This window comes from Arachis ipaensis, chromosome B05 (genome assembly GCF_000816755.2).
Source record: "Arachis ipaensis cultivar K30076 chromosome B05, Araip1.1, whole genome shotgun sequence".
NCBI classification, from domain to species: Eukaryota; Viridiplantae; Streptophyta; class Magnoliopsida; order Fabales; family Fabaceae; genus Arachis; species Arachis ipaensis.
Genome location: NC_029789.2, coordinates 37,347,400 through 37,354,380, shown reverse-complemented (window position 1 = coordinate 37,354,380; position 6,981 = coordinate 37,347,400). Strand labels below are relative to the sequence as shown.

The 6,981-nt window shown below is 40.3% G+C and overlaps 1 long non-coding RNA gene across 1 annotated transcript; it reads left to right on the top strand.

The window, feature by feature from the left end:
• LOC110271928 lies at positions 342 to 2,267 on the top strand. Its single transcript, XR_002362786.1, has 3 exons — positions 342 to 387; positions 476 to 604; positions 2,115 to 2,267. It is a non-coding gene; the product is annotated as an uncharacterized LOC110271928 (long non-coding RNA).

Genomic DNA, 6,981 nt, shown 5'->3' with positions numbered 1-6,981 from the left:
AACCGGGCTGTCGGTTCAACCGGACCAGCCCTTTTAAGTGAACCCAAGCCTTCGTCCCCCTCATTTCAACGTAAACGAAGCTGAAAGCTTCAGAGGGAAAAGAAGAACGATACATTCCGGTAAACCCTCACGTTAACTTCCGTATGCCGTAACTTCTCCGTCCGAGCTCCAATCGCCGCACCGTTTGCGGCCACGCGTTCACCGCATTGAGTTCTACATTTCTACCGGAACAATTTCACTGGTAACTTGTTTAATCACTCTCAACCTTCTTTTCCCCCAATTTTCAAATTTTAAGTGGGAATGTTGAATTTCTTTGATTTCTGATGTTTTAGGATCCAATTAGCTTGAGAAAAACGTTCACTCTTGCTTATGTGAAGCTTGGGTAAGGTGAGGATACGATAATTCTATTTTATTTTCATTAAATTTCAGCTTTGAGTATTAAATTGGATATATATGTGTTATGAATGTGTATTAGGTTGTGAATAGAAAATTGGAGCTTGAAATTGTGAATACTGGAACTTGGAGGAAGCAGATTAGTTGAGATTTTGAGGGCTGTGTTCTTTCAGAAAAATTGTCTTGGAATAATACTTTGAAATCGGCTAAGGTATGGTTTAGGTTTCTTGCATTTAATATATAATGTTCTGTGAAAACTTAGGCTAGATGACCATTGGATAAGTTGGAATGCAGGTGTATGTTTAATATTTAGTAATTTGTCGATAAATATATTTGGTTGAAGTTTATTGGATAATTAGTTTTTAATTTTGGATGGTGAATGTTGTTATGTTAATTTGGAGAGAATTATGGTTGAATGTTATTGTTGATGAACATGGTTAGTTTGGTGCTTGTTGATTAACTAATGATTTGGTGAATTATTGATTTGAGGTATAATTATTGTGGAGGTTGTTGTGATAATGAGATATTTTCTGTTAAAAGCTTAGGATTTGTGAACTATGATTCTTAGTTGGATTTTGGTTGTTGGATTTGAATATTGCATGAGTTTAATTGTTGATCTGAGGTAGATTTATTGTGGTGATTGTTATGATGATGAGGAAGGGTATGTTGAATTGAAAAGAATGCAGGTTTGGACCCGAAAAGGGTGGTAAAGTCCGAGTTTTAGAGGAGATGCTGCCAAAATTTTATAAAAATTAGAGATTTTTATTTAGATGATTATTTAAAAGAGATTTAGATTTAAAGGTTATATGGTTTGATTTTGAGTTATTAAGAAAATGAGTATGTTTTAAGTTTGAAGTTTGATTCTTAGCAAAGAATGAATTATGTTTTGAATTGGAACTATTGATGGACGGAATGGGAGGTGTGATAATGAAGGATAAGGATTGAATATGTTTAATGTATGATGATGAATGAGATGCAATTGAGAACGATGTGGATGTTCATGAATTATAATTGAATTAATTACATGGCTTATGAATTTGAATAATCTCAGATACGAGATTCCCTGGATTAAGTGTCGTGGCTTGCCAACACGTGTACCAGGTTGAAAACTCGATACTCTGTTGACCCTACGACGTAAGTGTGACCGGGCACTATATAAATTCCTGGGAATGTTACCCCCATTGAGCAATATTGATTATTTGAGAAAAATCTATGCATAGACTCTTGGGGATGCACGTCGGGGGACAGTCTAAGGACAATTCAGACTTGTCGGGTTGGCTGGATAACCGACAGATGAGCCTCATCAGCCATAGGACAGGCATGCATCATATACATATTACTTGAATTACTTGCTTGTGCTCTAATTGGGTGTGCCTATCTGTATTTGCCATGCTAAATGTGTATTTGTTACCTGCAGTAGTTGTAACCTTCTTGTGTTTGCCTTTATCTGTCTATTTGTCTTTGAAAATGCGTGACGGAGTTGGAGGTATGGAGGAATGGCAGTATAGGACTTAGATTTAAAGTTAAGTTAAGTTAGGATTAAATATTTTTAGGAAACCACCTTTTATGGCTTCTATTTAATACTTTAAGCTCTATAATCTGAGTGTCGGCGTTCTAGGATTGCCTCTGGCATTCTCAGGACCTTATATATTATGTGTGTGGCACCTTTACCATACTGAGAACCTCCGATTCTCATTCCATACTATGTTGTTGTTTTTCAGATGCAGGTCGGGAGCCATCTCGTTAGGCGTATGGACTCTTAAAGCGGAGGGGTTACTGGATAGTGTTGTTGTATAGTTTTGTTGTACAGTGATGTATATATATGTACTTAGCTTTCTCTCCGCATAACTTGTCCTTTTTTATCCTCTTAGAGGTTTATGGAGAGGCAGGATTGTGTGTATGTACTTTTGGGTTTTGGATATGTATGTATATATGTGTAAATATTCTCCGGCCAGTCTTGACTTCACAGGCTGAGTTAGGAGCTTGTTATTTTGTATCTTTGGCACTCTATTCCTACTTCTGTTATCTTATGTTTGACAGTTACAGTTTTCTTAGCATGCAAGTTAACTCGTTCCTTGAGCGTTGCGCTTTTATCTCGCGATTTTTATTTCCCCTATCCTTTAAGGCTCCTAACATATTATAACTCTTCTGCTATTATATGTACTCCTTTTATTTTTGAGGTCGTAATACCACATCACCTCTGTTTTATGACTTAAGCGTAAAGCTTTGTGTGGTAGGATGTTACATTATGGTATCAGAGCAGTTCGTTCCTATAGAGCCTGAAAGACGGACTGATTGTGCTTCTGTGCATTCTCTGTATATATGTGTATGTGCAATTAGGATATCTGATTGATATATATGGCATAAACGTTTGTGAGCATGAATTTGGAACTTAAAGCATTAGACTTGCGATATTGAGACTGATCAACTTAATATCACTTGTTTGGTGTGTATAGGGACCAGATGTCGACTCGCGGACGCGGTCGCGGGCGAGGTAGAGGTAGGACAGGCACCGTTACTCCTGCCCCATAGGGACTGATCCAGTAGACTTTATGACTGCCCTGGGAAATATGGCTGCAGCTATGCAGGTAACAGCCGAGGCACTGGGTAATCAAATAAATCAGGGTAATCATGGGAATAATAATAATGATGAGGATGGTCCTATGACACTTGCCACATTTCTGAAAGTTTGCCCTCCGACCTTTAGGGGAACCTCAAATCCCACAGATGCAGATAACTGGATTCAGGCTATGGAAAGGGCGTTGCAGGCCCAACAGGTTCCTGAAGAGCAATGGGTTGAATTTGGAATTTATCAGCTGCAAGGTGAGGCTCGGTATTGGTGGCAGGGAACATGACGTATCCTACATCCTGATGGTACTGCAATTCCTTGGGAGGTTTTTCGAACAGAATTCTATAAGAAATACTTTCCTAATTCAGCCAGAAATGCCAAGGAACTTGAATTAATACAGTTAAAATAGGGACAGATGACTGTTGCTGAGTATACTAGTAAGTTTGAGGAGTTGTGTCGCTTTTCTCGTATCTGTCAAGGGGCACCAGAAGATTTTGCCGAATGGAAATGTATTAAATATGAGGGAGGTCTTCGGAGTGATATTCAGAGCTTCGTTGCCCCAATGGAGATTAGGGTGTTTTCTAAATTGGCGAATAAGAGTAGGGTGGCTGAGAATTGTGTGAGGAAGGCGGCAGCAGAGAAAGGAAGTTTGAGGGTGCCTTTTCAGAGGCCTTCAGGGAGGAACTTTGCTCCGAGAGGTAGGAATTTCAAACGTGGAGGTTTTGTTCCGCAGCAGACTCAGGGTCAAGGTAATTACAGAAGGCCGAATATTACTGCTAATCAAGGGAAAAGGTTTGGGAAGCAGCCGCAGCAGGATTTGAATTGTCAGAAGTGCGGAAAGTATCATCCTGGAGTTCCGTGCAGAGTAGGACTTGGAGTATGCTATTCCTGTGGACAGCCCGGACATATGGCCACTAATTGCCCGGAGAAGAAGAAGTATGAGACTGGTAGGGTGCAGCAGCCAGGAAGAGTATACACCACTTCTACCATAGGTGCTGAGGGATCTGAGACACTAATTAGAGGTAATTGTGAAATGGCTGGTAAAATCTTAAATGCTTTATTTGATTCAGGAGCGTCTCTTTCATTTATTGCATTTGAAAAGGCCCATGAGTTAGGATTGAGAATGGTGGTTTTAGGTTACGATTTGAAAGTATATAACGCTACTCATGAAGCTATGGTGACTAGGATAGGATGTCCAGAAGTTCCCTTTCGAGTACAACAGCGTGAATTTGTGCATGATTTGATTTGTTTGCCTATGACTGGTCTTGATCTCATTTTGGGATTGGATTGGTTATCCAAGAATCATGTTTTGCTTGATTGTTCTGAGAAGTCAGTACAGTTTATGCCGGAAGGGTCAGAAGCACCAGTTGTGGTGAATAGTTACTATTTGAATTCTATGATAGTAAACTGTTCTGGAACTGAATGTCAGGTATTATGTTATTAACTGCGGGAGTATCAGGTGATGATCAGAGTTTAGAGCAGATTCTCGTTGTATGTGAATTTCCAGATGTGTTTCCGGATGATATTAATGAATTCCCACCTAACCGAGAGGTTGAATTTGCAATTGAGTTGGTACCTGGATCCGGTCCAATTTCAATTACTCCTTATAGGATGTCGCCTTTAGAAATGGCTGAACTGAAGGCTCAGCTGGAAGATCTGTTGGGTAAGCATTTTATCCGACCAAGTGTTTCTCCGTGGGGAGCGCCAATGTTACTGGTAAAGAAGAAGGATGGGAGTATGCGGCTGTGTGTCGATTATCGGCAATTGAATAAGATCACTGTGAAGAATAAATATCCGTTACCTAGAATCGATGATCTAATGGATCAGTTACAGGGTGCCGGTGTGTTTTCTAAGATTGACCTGCGATCAGGGTATCATCAGATAAGGGTTAGAGATGAGGATATTCCGAAAACTGCTTTCAGAACGCGTTATGGTAATTATGAGTATACAGTGATGTCTTTTGGGTTAACTAATGCCCCGGCAGTATTTATGGATTATATGAACATGATTTTTCGACCGTATCTGGACAAGTTTGTTATTGTCTTCATTGATGACATTTTTGTTTATTCTAAGACTGAAGAGGAGCATGCTGATCACTTGCGAACTGTGCTGCAAATTCTGAGAGATAGGAAGTTATATGCTAAGTTATCTAAATGTGAGTTCTGGAAGAGTGAAGTGAAGTTTCTCGACCACGTGGTGAGTAAGCAGGGGATAGCTGTGGATCCTGCTAAGGTGGAAGCAGTGATGAATTGGGAGCGACCAACTTCCGTAATAGAGATCAGGAGTTTCTTAGGTTTGGCGGGGTATTATCGCAGATTCATTAAAGGATTTTCACAGCTCACTTTACCTTTAACTAAGTTGACTAGGAAGGATATGCCTTTTATCTGGACTCCGGAGTGTGAGGAGAGTTTCCAAGCATTGAAGCACAGGTTGACTACTGCACCTGTATTGGTATTACCTGAACCAAGTGAACCATTTGAAATGTACTGTGATGCATCTCTGAAGGGTTTAGGGTGCGTTCTGATGCAGCACCAGAATGTTATAGCATACGCCTCACGGAAATTAAGGCCGCATGAAATGAACTATCCGACACATGATTTGGATCTTGCTGCTGTTGTGTTTGCTTTAAAGATTTGGAGGCACTATCTCTATGGTGTTAAGTTTCATGTTTTCTCATACCATAAGAGTTTGAAGTATCTTTTTGAGCAGAAAGAATTGAATATGCGTCAGAGGAGATGGATGGAGCTTCTGAAAGATTATGATTTTGAATTGAATTATCATCCAGGAAAAGCGAACGTTGTGGCGGACGCCTTGAGTCGGAAATCTTTATATGCAGCTTGGATGATGCTACGGGAAGAAGAATTACTAAAGGCATTTCAAGGTTTGAATTTGGTAATTAGAGAAGAATCTGGAATCCTGTGTTTGAGTCAGTTGCAGATTTCAAGTGATTTTAAATCAGAACTTCTGAAGGATCATCAAGATAGTGAAGCGTTACGTAAGGTATTACCAGCAGTTGAACAGGGAAAACAGTGGAGAGTGTCAGAAGGTCAGGAGAGTTTATGGAGGTTCAAGAACCGGATTATTGTGCCTGATGTTGGAGACCTACGACAAAGTATCTTGAAGGAAGCTCATAAGAGCGGGTTTTCAATTCACCCAGGGAGCACTAAAATGTATCAGGATCTGAAAGCGATGTTCTGGTGGCCAGATATGAAGAATGATGTGGCATTGCATGTATCTAAATGTTTAACGTGTCAGAAAGTTAAGATTGAGCATCAGAGACCATCAGGGACCCTTCAGCCTTTGGAGATTCCACAATGAAAATGGGAGAGTATTGCAATGGATTTTGTGATAGGTTTGCCTAGAACCCGGTCTGGTTGTGACGCTATTTGGGTAGTTGTGGATCGACTAACAAAATCAGCTCATTTTCTTCCTATCCGAATAAGTTGCACAATGGAGGAATTGGCTCGAATGTATATCAAAGAGATTGTCAGGTTACATGGTGTGCCCTCTACTATTATATCTGATAGAGATCCCCGTTTTACATCAAGGTTCTGGAGAGCTTTTCAGCGTGCATTTGGGACTCAGTTAAGCTTAAGTACTGGGTATCACCCTCAGACAGATGGTCAGTTAGAAAGAACTATTCAAACCTTGGAGGATATGCTAAGGGCTTGTGTTTTGGACCAGCCTACGAGCTGGGATCGGTATATGCCATTAATAGAATTTGCTTATAATAATAGCTATCATGCGAGCATCGGAACGGCTCCATATGAGTCTCTGTATGGCAGAAAATGTCAATCTCCACTATGTTGGTATGAAACTGGAGAGAGGAGTTTATTAGGGCCTGAAATAATAGCTGAAACGACTGAGCAGATAAAGAAGATCCGTAGTCGAATGCTTATAGCCCAAAGCTGCCAGAAGAGCTATGCTGATCAGAGGCAAAAGCCTTTGGAATTCGAAGAAGGAGAACATGTCTTTCTGAAAGTTACACCAACCACTGGCGTGGGAAGAGCTATTAAGAC